Source organism: Schistocerca piceifrons, chromosome 8 (assembly GCF_021461385.2).
Source record: "Schistocerca piceifrons isolate TAMUIC-IGC-003096 chromosome 8, iqSchPice1.1, whole genome shotgun sequence".
NCBI lineage: Eukaryota > Metazoa > Arthropoda > Insecta > Orthoptera > Acrididae > Schistocerca > Schistocerca piceifrons.
This window is the reverse complement of record NC_060145.1, coordinates 65,520,388-65,536,434: the sequence shown is the minus strand read 5'-3', so window position 1 is coordinate 65,536,434 and position 16,047 is coordinate 65,520,388. Positions and strand designations below refer to the sequence as shown.

Below are 16,047 nucleotides of genomic sequence, written 5' to 3'. Positions count from 1 at the left end.
ATACTATCATGTGCTTCTTATACCTCAGCAAAGGTTTTGACACTGTCGTCTTCGACCATCTACTTGCCAAACTTAACAGCCTGACGTCTCGCCAGCAACGCCTCATGTCTGGGACCATAAAGTCACAACGGAGGCAGGAGTATCAGGTGTCCCCCAGGGTTCCGATTTAGGTCCTATACTCTTTTCATTGTGTGTCAACGCTGTATCATCAGTTTTGTCCTGCTGAAGATAGCACTCAAATCTTGAATATATAGACGAACCTAACTGCTTAATAACACCTCCAAATTTCAGGTAAACTTACGAGCCGAACTACCACACATCACTCACTCGCGCCGGCCGAAGTGGCCGTGCGGTTCTAGGCGCTGCAGTCTGGAACCGCGAGACCGCTGCGGTCGCAGGTTCGAATCCTGCCTCAGGCATGGATGTGTGTGATGTCCTTAGGTTAGTTAGGTTTAACTAGTTCTAAGTTCTAGGGGACTGATGACCTCAGAAGTTGAGTCCCGTAGTGCTCAGAGCCATTTGAACCATTTTTGAACTCACTCGCCGCCATCTTGTAGAATTGGAATTTTGTGGTAAGGTCTTATGGGACCAAACTGCTGAGGTCATCGGTCCCTAAGCTTACACACTATTTAATCTAATTTAAACTAACTTACGCTAAGGACGAGTGTACCTAAGAGCAAAGCCAATGAACATGAAGACGGCTGCCGAGAATCTCAGTATTGGCCTGTGTGCACTATCAAAATGGACGCAGGATATACGGTAAAAGCCAAACCATCCAAAACCCAAGCGGCACTGGTTGATCATTTTACTCTCATTAGCCTGAATTATCGGGTCTCCCTTCTGTCTTTAGCCCTTCATAAGTAGAATGCCTGGTTAGATGTAAGAGAGGGCCTGATGGCCCTAATCTTGCCAGGTTAAATAAATAAATAAATAAATGGGACACATACCAACTTCTTTCTTTCAGCAAGGAGCCTAGGAGTAATGATACATGAAAATCTAAAGTGGACTGAGCACGTAACTACAGAGTGCAAGAAGGCAACAGAATGTCTCGAAGCCGAATAAAAATATAAATAGCTCTACTTCCAATTATTATTTACAGAAATGTTATCCTGCAAGAGCTTTATCGGAAAGGTCACGGCGCCTGCAACTGGTTAAGAATGCCTGTGCTCGTTATATTCGTGATGTTCTATTATGATCACATTTTACTATCATATACTGCGTAGACAAGCGCGGGGATTTCCATACCCTCTGTCTTCTCTACTGTCTGTCCCCCGTATCTCTCGTCGGCCTTAACGCTCTTGTCTGCACAACACGGCAGAAACACCCGTTCCTATCAGAGCAACATCCTTTTTGTCCCACTCCATCGTTTAGCCACTTTCTTCAAGTGCGTCTCAGTGGCAGCAACCCAACTCTGGAATAACCTGCGGCAGTATATTATAGAACAGAATAACATCTCCAGCTTCAGAAGACAGTTAATGACATATCTACTGAAGCAACAATAATGATTGCTTAAAAGACATCATAGTCGCCGTTGACTGTATGAAATATTTATTATTACGACTGCAATTTCGGCCTTAGGACCATTTTTAAGTAACACTGCAACAGTTACATTCTGTCAGAATATGAGACTATCTGAAATGAGTACATATCGTCTTCAAAATGTAGCCTTTTGAATGCGAGAGCTCCACAAGAATTCTATACTGTAGACTTTCAATGCCTTGTCGAAAGATGGGATAATTTTTTAAGTTTACTAGGAGAGTATGCTGAAAAGGAAAATAATTTTCAGGCTAGTACACATTTTATTTTATTTTTTGACTCACCCTCGTGTTTCATCTTCCGATTTTTACATTTATTTATGGCGCTGCAGAATTTTACAACGGAAGTTTTTAAGACAGCTATTGTAAAACGTCATAAGTAAAGAAACAATGTTCACTACGCGTAAATAAATGTAAACATCTGGAGATGGGGTAAACATAAAATCAACGTACTCTCAAAATGCGTATTTTGAGGTATAATTTGTACGCGTGCCGTGTCGGGAAGTGGGTGCCATTCATATTGGTGCGTTACCCGATAAACATAAACGTCACAGATCCTGTAGTTTTGACTTTGTGCCCCAGGTGCGCTGCTGTCGCGTCACGTGCCGAGGCGGTCAGCGAGCTTAAGTAGGTAAGTGAATCAATCAATCATCAATGGTTGCCCATGCCTGTTTTTACACGATGCACAGTTTTCATAGTGGACTATTTAAATTTCCGAGTTAAAAGTCCTTATTACAAACATTGTTAAAGCGCGTAAATAGATACATTTCTTCCGAGCATTCCTAGGTCGCTCTAGAGTGGTGTCCACTCTAAGTTCGCTCAGTTTAAAAGAGCGATTTTACAACATAGTCGCCAAACGAGGAAAGAAGTTTAAATGTTAAGCGTGCGATACCACAATGTATCGTCACAGAATTATCCTCGAACTCGACAGCCAGGCTCCTATCGAACCTGGGACAACAGGGAGTGTAGTAAAACGACCTCTGATGCCGTATTAACGATCGCGGCGGGCATGGGGTCACAACTAGAGCAACGGTCACAAATTCCTATCTGAAATTCATTCCAATTCTCATTTAGCTCCATGACTCTCGCCACACAAACGAAGCTGTGCGTCCAGGTGAGATTCCTGTTGTGTGTGGATGGCAACGCAGTCAAAGTTGCAGGCTAAACTAAAGTAAAATAAACATCACCTTAGCTGTCGAGCGGGTTCTACAAGGTGCATTCAAGTTCTAAGGCCTCCGATTTTTTTCTCCAGACTGGAAAGAGATAGAAACATGCGCATTGTTTTAAAATGTGGCCGCGTTCATTGTCAATACGTCCCAGAGATGGTAGCACCGTACGGCAGATGGAATTTTACCGTCAGCGGCGAGAATGAGAACTGTTTTAAATACTTAAAATGGCGACGTTTTCCTTACTTGAACAGCGTGCAATCATTCGTTTTCTGAATTTGCGTGGTTTGAAACCAATTGAAACTCATCGACAGTTGAAGGAGACATGTGGTGATGGAGTTATGGATGTGTCGACAGTGTGCTGATGGGTGCGACAGAAAATGAAGGCAGAACATCGTGTGATAACAAACCGAAACAACCTCGGGCTCGCACAAGCCAGTCTGACGACATGATCGAGAAAGTGGAGAGAATTGTTTTGGGGGATCGGCGAATGACTGTTGAACAGATCGCCTCCAGAGTTGGCATTTCTGTGGGTTCTGTGCACACAATCCTCCATGACGACCTGAAAATGCGAAAAGTGTCATCCAGGTGGGTGCCACGAATGCTCACAGATGACCACATGGCTGCCCGTGTGGCATGTTGCCGAGCAATGTTGACGCGCAACGACAGCATGAATGGGACTTTCTTTTCGTCGGTTGCGACAATGGAAGAGACGTGGATGCCATTTTTCAATCCAGAAACAAAGCGCCAGTCAGCTCAATGGAAGCACACAGATTCACCGCCACCAAAAAAATTTCGGGTAACCGCCAGTCCATGTTCTGGGATAGCGAGGGCGTAATCCTTACCCATTGCGTTCCAAAGGGCACTACGGTAACAGGTGCATCCTACGATAATGTTTTGAAGAACAAATTCCTTCGTGCACTGCAACAAAAACGTCCGGGAAGGTCTGCGCGTGTGCTGTTTCACCAAGACAACGCACCCGCACATCGAGCTAACGTTACGCAACAGTTTCTTTGTGATAACAACTTTGAAGTGATTCCTCATGCTCCCTACTCACCTGACCTGGCTCCTAGTGACTTTTGGCTTTTTCCAACAATGAAAGACACTCTCCGTGGCCGCACATTCACCAGCCGTGTTGCTATTGCCTCAGCGATTTTCCAGTGGTCAAAACAGACTCCTAAGGAAGCCTTCGCCGCTGCCATGGAATCATGGCGTCAGCGTTGTGAAAAATGTGTACGTCTGCAGGGCGATTACGTTGAGAAGTAACGCCAGTTTCATCGATTTCGGGTGAGTAGTTAATTAGAAAAAAAATCGGAGGCCTCAGAACTTGAATGCACCTCGTAAGTACGCTACCTCGATCTTAAGGAAAATATGAGCAACGAATAGGGATAGATACAGATAAATCGTTATTGCCAAGATGGCATCGGAAAATCGCTATCAGGACAGCGATTCGCAATACTGACTACATATTTGGTCTTCTCCGAAACGCTTCGTCTGATATGATATCTGGACAGTGTGGCAGTGCGTTAAAACACCAGAGGCAGTTGCGATATCAGATATATAGTTTCGTTAACGAGATCTTACAAAGGCTGAAACAAAGTTCTCCATCTGCATAACATGCACGAGTTATCTAGACCGTGGGCCAGTGTGCAGCAGGTGGATGAGGGTAGTTCGTTCCATTGTTAGTCCTCCCCTTTCTAGATCCACAATAAATACCGGTGGCAGGTGCTCACACAGAAGCGTACAGGCAACCATATTCCCAACCCACCATTTGCCGGTGGCATGGAAATGGGAGGACTAGCAATTGTCCAAGATACCCTCATCCAAGTGTTCCATACTAGCCTGCGGAGTAGGCAGTACATGAATGTTGTGCAGATGTAGGACTTTGTTTCAGCACTTATGGTTAACGAACTCCTATATGTGATATCGCAGCTGTTTCAGGTGTTTAATCACACAGATACACTTTCGAGATATCATATCAAGCGAAGCATTTCGGAGAAGAGCAAATACGTCATCAGTACCGCGAATCCTGTCCTTATAGCGATTTCCGACGCTGTCATTCACATCTTGCTGTTAACGAGTTATCAGTAAGTAGCTGTCGCTCTTCTTTGTTCGTCTTTTGCTTAAGGTTGAGGTAGCATACTTAGACCGACCGCAGGCTAAGCTGACGTTTATTTTACTTTAGTTTGACCTGATTGTGGACTCTGTCTTATGTTGTAAATTCTTCCGTAAATGGATTTTATACTGATCCTGACTTTGACAATTAATTTAGCGGTTCAGAAAGTGAAGAAGTTTGCGATGTTATTTCATTAAAGACTGAAAGTGAAGACAGTTCGTCAGACGGCTGACAAGTGCTCGCCAGTATTAAGAGATAAGTATATCTACTGTGCTCCACTCAGCTTCTCCAGGATTTCAGTTCACAGGAACCCATTATGGAGTATATGGTTCGACTTCATAGCTACACAGACACTAAAAAATTGACTAAGTTTCAGTATACTTTAGTCGAAGTCCAGTGCACCGGCAGACTCGGGATTTATTAATGACAATCTTAAAAAAATAGATAACGCATTATTTTGAACTTTATGTCTATACTAGCGGTTGGTTTCGCACAGGTAGCGCTAAGAATCTTCAACTGGATGACTTGTCTGGCGTAGCGGCAATTTTGTTTACAGTTCACTGCGTAATTCAAATGGCTCTGAGCACTATGGGACTTAACTTCTAAGGTCATCAGTCCCCTAGAACTTAGAACTACTTAAACCTAACTAACCTAAGGACATCAAACACATCCATGCCCGAGACAGGTCGCGCGGTTCCAGACTGTAGCGCCTAGAACCGCTCGGCCACCCCGGCCGGCCACTGTGTAGTGTGTTGGTTCAAAGATGACTTAATATCATCACCTTCCTATAAATTAAACGACTGAAACAGCACACGACACTTACAGAAGAACCCAGCGCCTAAAAACTTGAGCGTTCTGCGCAACCGCTACCCACAATGCGAGCCATGCGTCAAAGGAGTCTCGCCAAGCAGGAGATTTTAATTTATAACGTGCATAGAGGAGAATGTGTAAGTACAGGGTTACCCAGAAATGTTGGAACAAACGTCGAGGGCTGTAGAAGGTGTTTTGAAGAATTAATCGAGGATGGAAATCCTTTCCGGAAACGTCAACCAACGTAGCGTCGTTGGATGACGTTTCCAGATACAGATTCCTATCCTCGATTTGTTCCTCGAGACACCCTCAACAACCCCTCGAAAACTGTCGCAACATTTCTGCGACGCCCTGTATATAAGGGGCAGTCAAATGAAAACCGAACACCCACCACAACAGGACGACGGAATGGTTCTATTCAAAAACAATTACCACACACAAGACATTCATGCCATTGGAAGGCGAGATGATCAAGTCCTGTTTCGTAGAAGGCTGTTGGCTGCTGACAGATCCACAACCGCAGCCATTCTTGCACTTCCTTGTCAGACTGAAATCGAAGTCCATGCATAACTTTCTTCAGGTCGCCAATGACGTGAAAATCACGTGGTGAAAGTTCCACGCTGTACAGAGGATGTTGCAGTGTTTCCCAACGAAATCCCGGAGCGTAGGCTTAGTCCAATGGGGAGTGTGGGGGGTGAGATGCATTGCTGTTTCCGTAAAGTGTCTTCACAGCGCTGCACGTTGATTGTGATATCACGCTCGAGGAACTCGACGAGCAGAAGGGCCCCAGCAGTTGGGGTAGAAGATCACTATCACCTTACTGGTATCTGTGTGAATAGCTTTGAATTTCTTTGGCAGGGCAGGCGTGCGATGTTTCCGCTGTTGAGTTTGCTGTTTCCCCTTGGGCTGTCGGAGGGAACCATTCTGTTGCATGACAACGCCTGCCCCCACTCTGCCAATTGGACGAAGGTGTCGCTTTAGCGATTTGGGTGGAAACTCTGCAATATCTTCCGTACAGCACGGATCTTTCACTGTGTGAGTTTCACATCTTTGGTGACCTAAAGAAAGACATGCATGGACGCCAGTTTCAGTTGAACAAGATGCGCTTGTGGATCCGTGAGCGACCGGCCGCGTTTTATGAAACAGAAAATGATTGTTCCATCTCCCAGTGGGATAAATGTCTTAAAGTGTGTGATAATGACATTTGAATGGAACCATTCCATGGTCTCATTGTGGCGGGAGTTTGGTTTTCATTTGACTGCCCATCATATATATAGATACTGGTAATAATAATTTAGTGTTACTTGATGTCCATGTGCAAGTTTTTCAATTAGACGTCACTTCGACGATTAGAGTCTTCCTAGCCAGTCATTCAACCAGGAAAGGTGTCCTACAGTTTAAAGCGGAACGCGAAAAATGTTCCATTTCTGGCGAATCTCCGCATTACTGACAGGTGACTGCTGGGTTAAAAACTAGATAAAACTGTGTGGTATGATCGGGATTCGATCCGCGACCTTTCCATTTTCAGGCGCGCGCTAGACGACCAGGCCCAGCAAAGGCCAGTCTGCTGTCTGGAGTTGCAGAGACTTTACCACTAGATGACACTGCCATCGTCTTCACAACAGTGGCGTCTTTAATTCATCACAGTTCTGCCAATTTCCATGAAACATGTATAAATAATACACGCAAACTTCGTTCATGAATTAGCCTATGTCTTCGTCAAAACCTGATCAAAATACTTACAGTTCTTTCTGAGATATCCCAGTACAAACAGAAGTAAGCAGAGAGCTTAAAAAAATGGTTCCAATCGCTCTGAGCACCATGCGACTTAACTTCTGAGGTCATCAGTCGCCTAGAACTTAGAACTAATGAAACCTAACTAACCTAAGGACATCCCACACATCCATGCCCGAGGCAGGATTCGAACCTGCAACCGTAGCGGTCGCTCGGTTCCAGACTGTAGCGCCTAGAACCGCACGGCCACTCTGGCCGGCAGAGAGCTTCCGTTTATATATATATAGAGAGGGGGGGGGGGAGAACGATAGTAGAAGAAGATGTAATGTTATTCATTATACAACGTTCTTCATTAAGAAATGGGGTTTTGTGTAAAATATTTTTTACAAAAATCAAGAAGTCAAAGGGTTAAAAAAAATGTCGAAGCAGTTCAACGGCTGGATGTGTTGATCAATTGGCGAGTACGAGAGTACTGCGGCCATTTTTCATGAGCTTATATCAGATCATTGGAGGAGAGGAAACGAAATTTTCGCGGAAAAAGTTTGGCATTTGTGACAGACTACAGAACGATTCCATCTACTCCGAGACTTGGCAGAAGCTATGTCTTCCTTCTCCAAGGCATCCATCCCAGCATTCACCATAAGCGACTTACGGAAGTCACGGCCTAGTGGGCAATTGAATCGCGTCGCGTTTGACTGATCTTCCAATTCTTTAGCCGTTTCCGATAAAAGAAAAATCTTTTATAGGTGGACAAAAATGCCGCGAGAAGTGAATGCTCGTACTTAAAGGCAGATGCTTCTCAAGTCTGCAGGTCGCGATGTTGTATTTGAGCATGAACGGCGCCTGTGCAGTGTCAATACATTGCAACTGCTAGTCGTGGTCATAACAGCGTTCTGTGTAGTTGTGAGTAGAGATGGGCAAACTCGTTCATCCTTGGGAACTAGTTCACTGCTGATCGTTCTTTTTTGAGAATCGTTCATTTTTACTCCTTCACCGTTCATTTGTGCTTGGTATATGTTTCTTATAAAAACTGAAAACTAGTAGTGTAGGTGACTGAAGGATGGAGGGCACGAAGAGGCGGCACTTGCCTCCCCCCCTGGAGTATACAGTTTTCTTCATTACAGATTCCTTACACACTTTTAGAAATAATTTCTGTGATTCTGCAGAACCTCTCGTTTAGCCAAAAGTAGCCTTGTGTGGCTGATCGCAGGGAAATAATATAGGGTGGCGCACGGAAAACCGGCCCCGAGTACAGACTGCTCGCCAGTTACGGACGATGTGTTGCTCGTTACGAGCAGATACAACAAACAGACAAACATGTAATAACTAAGCAGTGAAGAAATAATAAGCTAATGCAAGCAACAATTGCGAAACAATCAATGACGATGTGTAGAGAGCTGGGGAAGAGAACATGAAAATCTCACGCGACGCGCATGGGCTATAGCTCATGTAGTCTTGTAAACCTGTTGGTGGCTGTTTCCCAACTTAATAGACCACAAGTGTCTTGTATAAAATTCTTCGTTTCGACTTTCACTACATAGCTATGTACGTTGTAAACAATAACCGTTTTCACTCTATATATACTTCACATTGTCTCTGAGTTCGTAGGCGAAGTAGAGACTTTATGGAAGCATAAAATAAAATGTGGTTTTCTCACATACTTAGTAAAAATTAGGTTTTTATGTTGCATTATTAAAGTTAATGCAGCAATAATAATAATTAAGTTCGCAGTAATAAAGTTTTTGGTTTGAAAGCTCCTTCTGAACAAATGTTTTTGAGATAATAAGTAAATACGATTTTATGACAATCTATGTCTTTTCAAATGGAGAGGCACCGCTTTTCCTACTGAGCCAAAATGACCCTCAACCCATTTTTTTTCGAAGAAACCAAACTAGCAGGTAATGCAAATTGGAAACAACCAAACTTAAAAATAATTAGAGCCTTCCAAAATGTAATGTTTTGTATATGAAAGATACATGAAAATCGTTTTATATGAATTTTCTTAAACTAAAAATTAAGCAAATTACTGAAAGTTAGCTGCTAAATGAAGTCGATGAAACCAAAAAATATATGAATAACAAGAAACTTGCCTTGTTATAAGTATGTCTTCTGCTGTTCATCGATATAATGAAGTGAGCTGATATGCCCTTTTGTTACCTGAAAAGACGTACATATTACATACAACGTAATTTTTATGTAATTTACGTAACTACAAAATACTTTTTGATTACCGGTCGTGGACGCTGAATAGCCAGAACCAAGTGCAAGAACAGTTTGGAATACATGTAAAATAGGCGAGCGCAGTGAACGAAACGAACATCTGGATACTGTACTAACTAGGAGCAGTCGGCAGTGGAACTGAGACAGGTGGTCATGCGAAGAACGACGGGTGCGGCCGAGGGAGACCGAGACTGAGACGAACAAGCGACCGAGGCTGGAACGAGAACTGCCGAGGTGACCGCCGCGACCGAAGTGAACTAGTGAACTATGAACCGATCGTTCCTCGTTCCCGGGAACTATAAGTAGACCGCCGCGACCGAAGTGAACTATGAACCGATCGTTGCTTGGAATTCGTTCCTCGGTCCTTTCGCTCATCTTGGTGAACCGTTCCTTTGCACCCGTTAGTTCGCGAACTACCCATCTGTAGTTGTGAGTCATTATGTTAGAGATAAGTGGATTTGGACATGGTCAAATCGTTGTTGTTCGTGTGATAGGTGTATCCGCAATTAAGGTAGCGGGAAAGCTGAAAAACATCATCCACTAAGCTACAACGCATACAAAATTGTTTGTTGAGTGGTAGTGATGGACAATCGTTGAGGAGGACGGCAGCTGCGAAAGTCACTGCGCTACTGAATATCGCACTCGCGAACACTGTGGACACCAAAAAGGCATATAGGGAGCTCCAGAATCAGCGAATAGCAGGACGAGCTTGAATTCCAGAACCACTCATCAGTGATGCCCGTAACCGGAAAACATGGTGTCGAAGCCATAAAACATGAAAGATGGAGCGGTAGTAGAAAGTCATTTGTTGGGATGAGTCTTGCTTCAGTCTGTTTCCAACTTCTGGTCGAGTCTACGTCCCAGGAGTGGAACACAGCGGGGCTTCGGTGATGGTTTGGGTAGCCATTTCGTGGTATTTCATAGGCTCCATAGTTACTCTGCAAGGTCGTACCATTTTGGCCGATCAGGTCGATGCCATTGTACAATGTTTTTCTCTGATACTGGTGCTGTGTTCGAAGACGACGGGAGCCCTTTTCACACAATCATATCGCCCACTGCAGGTTTTGTAAGCACGAGGACGAATTGTTGCACCTCCACTGTCCACCATTGTTGCCAGATATCAATATTCTTGAGGGTTTGTGGTCTACTTGGAAACAGTATGTGTGAGATCGTTATCCACCTGCATAACCGTTACCTTATGACGTTTCCGCAGGAATAGAGGTATAACATTCCATTGAAAACCACACAGGAAGGACACGTATTTATTCATTCCTCCCACACCGATTAGCCATGGTAATGTATTGTGTTTTTGGGGTTTCCGTATTTTTGCCCATACCGTGTAGGCATGTTGAGGACATTAGTGACCTATTGCTCCTATTATGGCCCACCAGATTCATTTTTTGTTTGTTTTAAATATTTGCCCTTCATTAATTTTTTGAAAATCAAATGATTAGTTTTTAATAAATTTAAAGTAAATCGAAGATTCTTCTGTAACAATACATCCATTTCAAGTGCTGGAACTTCTCCAGAGTTTTCCAGCGCCTATCAGTGAGTTGTTGTTTAATTGTTTCCTTAGCCCGAATGAGATTTTCACTCTGCAGCGGAGTGTGCGCTGATATGAAACTTCCTGGCAGATTAAAACTGTGTGTCCGACCGAGACTCGAACTCGGGACCTTTGCCTTTCGCGGGCAAGTGCTCTACCATCTGAGCTACCGAAGCACGACTCACGCCCGGTACTCACACCTTTACTTCTGCCAGTATCTCGTCTCCTACCTTCCAAACTTTACAGAAGCTCTCCTGCGAACCTTGCAGAACTAGCACTCCTGAAAGAAAGGATATAGCGGAGACATGGCTTAGCCACAGCCTGGGGGATGTTTCCAGAATGAGATTTTCACTCTGCAGCGGAGTGTGTGCTGATATGAAACTTCCTGGCAGATTAAAACTGTGTGCCCGACCGAGACTCGAACTCGGGACCTTTGCCTTTCGCGGGCAAGTGCTCTACCATCTGAGCTACCGAAGCACGACTCACGACCCCTCCCCATAGCTTCAATTCCGCAAGGTTCGCAGGAGAGCTTGTGTGAAGTTTGGAAGGTAGGAGACGAGATACTGGCAGAAGTAAGCTGTGAGTACCGGGCGTTAGTCGTGCTTCGGTAGCTCAGATGGTAGAGCACTTGCCCTCGAAAGGCAAAGGTCCCGAGTTCGAATCTCGGTCGGGCACACAGTTTTAATGTTTCCTTAGCATTTCTAAGCCGATCTTCACATTGTTTGGGCGTTAATGACTTTCAAAATCCTAAAAAATCGTAGCCCTCAAATGCTGTCTAGCCAAATTCATTTGTCGATGCACAAAGAATCTTTATACGATGATAATTAACAAATTCTTCGAGGAAATCGAACAAACTGTACGGCCATCAACATAAAAAACATTAGAAAGCAGGTGTCAAATAGAATCAAATTCCAATTGTTTTTAGAACCTTGGACTCTAAATTTTTTCAGAGTCTCGCTCATGCTGGGTCTGTTAATCAACAATTCGTCGATGCACTCTCGTATCTGCGTAGGGGTCTTCCCCAGATCCGTGCTGTTAGCGTGTCGTGTGCCTTGTTACCCTTGTTTGTTAATTATACCTGTTATGAGGCAGCAATATTTGTCAGCTCGCTCCTGCAGCCGTGTTGGCTCCACGGGATTTTCAAATGCTAGCCATCAGAGTGGCACGATTAACTCCCGGCTAACGGCCGTCTCATACCATAACGGCCGCCGCGTGCCGTGACTTTTTACTGGCTTCGTGTGCGCAGTTCTCAAATGGGCCCCGAGAAAAACAGCACGCCGGCGGCAACGTTCCCTGGCCGTCTGAGGTACGTAGCCAGCCCGAGTGTCCGATCTGAACGTTCGAGGCACTGTGGCAGGTCCGCTGTTGTTCGTGATGTCTGTAAATGGCCTGGCGAAATGGGGAAACGCCTGTTCGCTGTGGACACAGCATTTACACTGGAGTCTATGGGCTTGCACCATTACACTTTAAAATAAAAGAAAAATCTGTTACTATTGGTCATCCGTCTTTAGCTGACTGCAAAGTAATTAAAAATAATTACACCAGACGCGTTTCCTTTTATTTGTAAACTATCTTCCGTGGTTATTCTGCAAATTGTATAATTACATTTGTACATTTTTTGTTCTTTTAGGTTAAAAACAGCGTTTCGCTTGCAGCAGTTTTCTTTTTTCATTGTTTTCTGTTGCATGTTCAATGTCTTTCAAAGTGTTTCTCAACTTCCTTTAGAATCTGTTAGCTGGATCTGATTATAGTTTTAAAATTTTATTTTTTCTGATGAGCTCTTGTGTCTTATTGATGTATTGCTCTCTATCCATAAGAACCACGGCGTTTCCTTTATCTGAATCTATATTGTTTTAGTTTCCCTTATTTCTTTCATCTGTGCTATTATGTTTTTGATTTCGTTACTGACTAGCTCTCTCCTCAGACCAATCTTTACCTCACTCGTTTCAACTCTGTTTTCCTGTGTGAGAATGCTTTCTGATTCAACTATGAGGTTCCCATTGTATTTTTATCTATTTGTGTGCTGACGTTGCGTTTCAGGCCTTTTTCGAGCAGTTTCATTTCTTCTGTATGCAAAACCGTGTCAGTGAGGTTCACCAGTCTTGGATGGAAGTGATGTTTTCCGTTAGAGTGGGTGTAATTTGTGGCTGTGTTGGATGTTTGTTTAGCTTTTAAATTTGCAAGCTTTCTTTTGTAAGTATTTTTCATTTTTTCTATCACTGCATAAGTACGATTTTCAACCTTACTAACAAGATGGGAGAAAACAGCGGTATTATTCAGAACTCTCGTAAGATTAAGATGTGCTTTATGTAGCTCCCAATTTATGGTTTGCTTTTTGGCATAAAGAGACTTGATTTCGTTGTTTAGCCAGACTTAATAAAAGAAAAATCTTCGATAGTTTCGTTTGCATAGCCGTATTACACAGAACTTATTAAATAATCCAATTATTATTTTTTCCTCTTAAGATTACGGTAATTTAAGATCCCATTTCACCAGAAGCGTTTCGCTTTACAAAGCATCTCTAATGCTCATTGATGTTCTTAGCCTCTTGTTTACTTGTTTTGCAGATCAATAAATTTTGCTTCGTTTCTCGCGTAAAATGTAATTGTAATTTTTTCGGCTTTCGTGAATCCACTTTTCTTAATTTTTTCGGCTTCCGTAAATCCACTTTCCTTACGCTAAGAATGAAAGATACGCAAGAGCATCCAGACCAAGCTTTTTTGTCTGCTGTCCAGCGCCACCCTCTTCATTAAGAAAGGAACATTTAGAGCTTAATGCACCATTGACAACAAGGTCGTTTAGAGACGGAGTATAAGTTATGATGTGTGGTATAAGGGGAGATCCTTGGACCCCATAATATGCTGTGGAGTAGATTATATGAGAATTTCATCTCAGAAACTTAAGCGTATTTCGTCACATGTATTGTATATTGCAACACGTAATATACAACTAAGACAGGCACATCCGGAGTCCTGATGACTGTAGACACGCCTTGGAGTCTTGCTCTGTTATTGGGTTCGCTTCAGACACGTTGATATTGCCAAAAGTAGAGAAGCTTATGTATATGTTATGTTTATATTAGCTGTATATGCTCTTTGGAACCATATAAGCTTGGCTTAACTTTGCTCTAGACCACTACCACGATTTAGCTGTTTCAAACCGAAACGTCAGTCCAGTCATCGGTATTCTGGCTATGCCTCCGTTGGTTGTATACCAGTAAACCCCAGATTCTTTAAAGGATCCAACTTCCATGTATAAAACAGCTGCAAACTTCTGTTATTTTACAAACGAGTTGATGTCTTAAATATTTTACTTTAAGCATGGAAGAGAGGAAGAAAGTTTAGAAAATGTTTGAAATTATATATATAAAGATTGCTGGAAGTCGCTAAGCGCTCTCATTAGCAAACGCTGGATGAGTATATTCTGGATAATTTGCTCTCGGTTTTAAGCGAAAGCTGGTTTTCGTGTATCTCAATGCTTGTGACGTATCTCCTGAACCATATGTCGTACAGTGATATAAACTTGCAGGTACGTTCAGCGTATATGTGGAGACTGTCTGCAAAACGAGTTTCTAATGCAGTTAGTAATAAAGAGGAAATAAATTAAAACATCATGCCTGAGGCAGCAACTTTACTGCATGAACAGCGAAAATGTAGCATGTGATAAACTTTTACCCTTCCATCATCTTGTGTGTGTGTATAGGGAAGGAGGTGGTAAGGGGGGAGCGGAGCGGTGTCCGTGAGAAAAAGTACCGAAAAGGTCTGAAACTATGTGCAGAGTTTGCTGCAAGTTTCTAAGTGCTGTCATTCTCAAATACTGGATGAATATACTCTGAGATACACTGCCGCAATACATATACACAGTTTACAACTTCGATATGAGGCATGCTCATAAAAAATACCGTTTTGGGAAAAACACAGAAAATTCGTTTTCGAATCAAAATTTATTTTTACAAAAAAGAATATTTCTTAAACTATTTTTTACATAGTTACCGTCATTGTTCGGAGATTTGTCATAGCGGGAAACCAATTTTCTAAGCCCTCTTCATAGAAAGTTGCCGCTAGTGAATATAGCCACTGCTCAACACGGATTTTTGACTCGTCGTCGCTGTCAGACCGCTTTCCTCCAAAATGACGCTTCGAGTTCAAGAAGAAGTAGTAGTCAGGAGGTGCGAGTTCGGGGCTGTTTCGTGGGTGAAGGAACTGCTCCCAACTTAATTGATGAATAATATTTTGAGTGACAGCAGCAGAATGGGGACGTGCATTGTCACGAAGCAACACAATGTCTTTTGGTTTGAATGGCTCGCCAAAGTTTTCTCACCATTTCACACTATCGTACCGCATTGATGGTTTTACCTCTGGGAAGCAATTCAACAAGGAGAATGCCTGTCTGTCTCAGAACACAGTGCACATGATTTTTTGTGCCAACAACGTTGGTCTGAACGTTTGTTTTTTGGGGTATCGTGAGTGCCTTCACCCCATCGACTGTTGTATTGATTTTGGAGTGACATGACAAGCTCAAGTTTCATCAGCGATTACAATTCCGTTTGAGAATTCATCTCTCTCATCATTGTACCAGATAAGAAACGTCAAAGCACTGCCAAGTCGCTTCTTTTTGAGGACATCCGTAAGCATTTTCGGAACCCAACGGAAAAACAATTTGCGAAAATTAAAGCGATTTGTGGCAATCCCGTGCAAAACAGTTTTAGAAATTTGTGGAAATTCATCAGAAAGCCTTCTTATTGTGAACCGTCTATTTTCAGGAATTTTCTCATTCACCCTGTCAACCAAACCACCATTGACAACAGAAGTTCGCCAATTCATCTACATCTACAACTACATGGATACTCTGCAAATCACATTTAAGTTCCTGGCAGAGGGTTCATCGACCCACTTTCACAATTCTCTATTATTCCAATCTCGT

The 16,047-nt window shown here is 43.0% G+C and overlaps 1 protein-coding gene and 1 non-coding gene across 5 annotated transcripts in view; both read left to right on the top strand.

Moving 5' to 3' along the window:
- LOC124711334 (glucose-6-phosphate exchanger SLC37A2) overlaps positions 1-16,047 on the top strand; it is a 369,968-nt gene that overhangs the window by 210,968 nt on the left and 142,953 nt on the right. The gene's annotated exons all lie outside the window — the stretch shown is intronic.
- Positions 11,725-11,799, top strand: Trnas-cga. Its single transcript has one exon. It is a non-coding gene; the product is annotated as a tRNA-Ser (tRNA).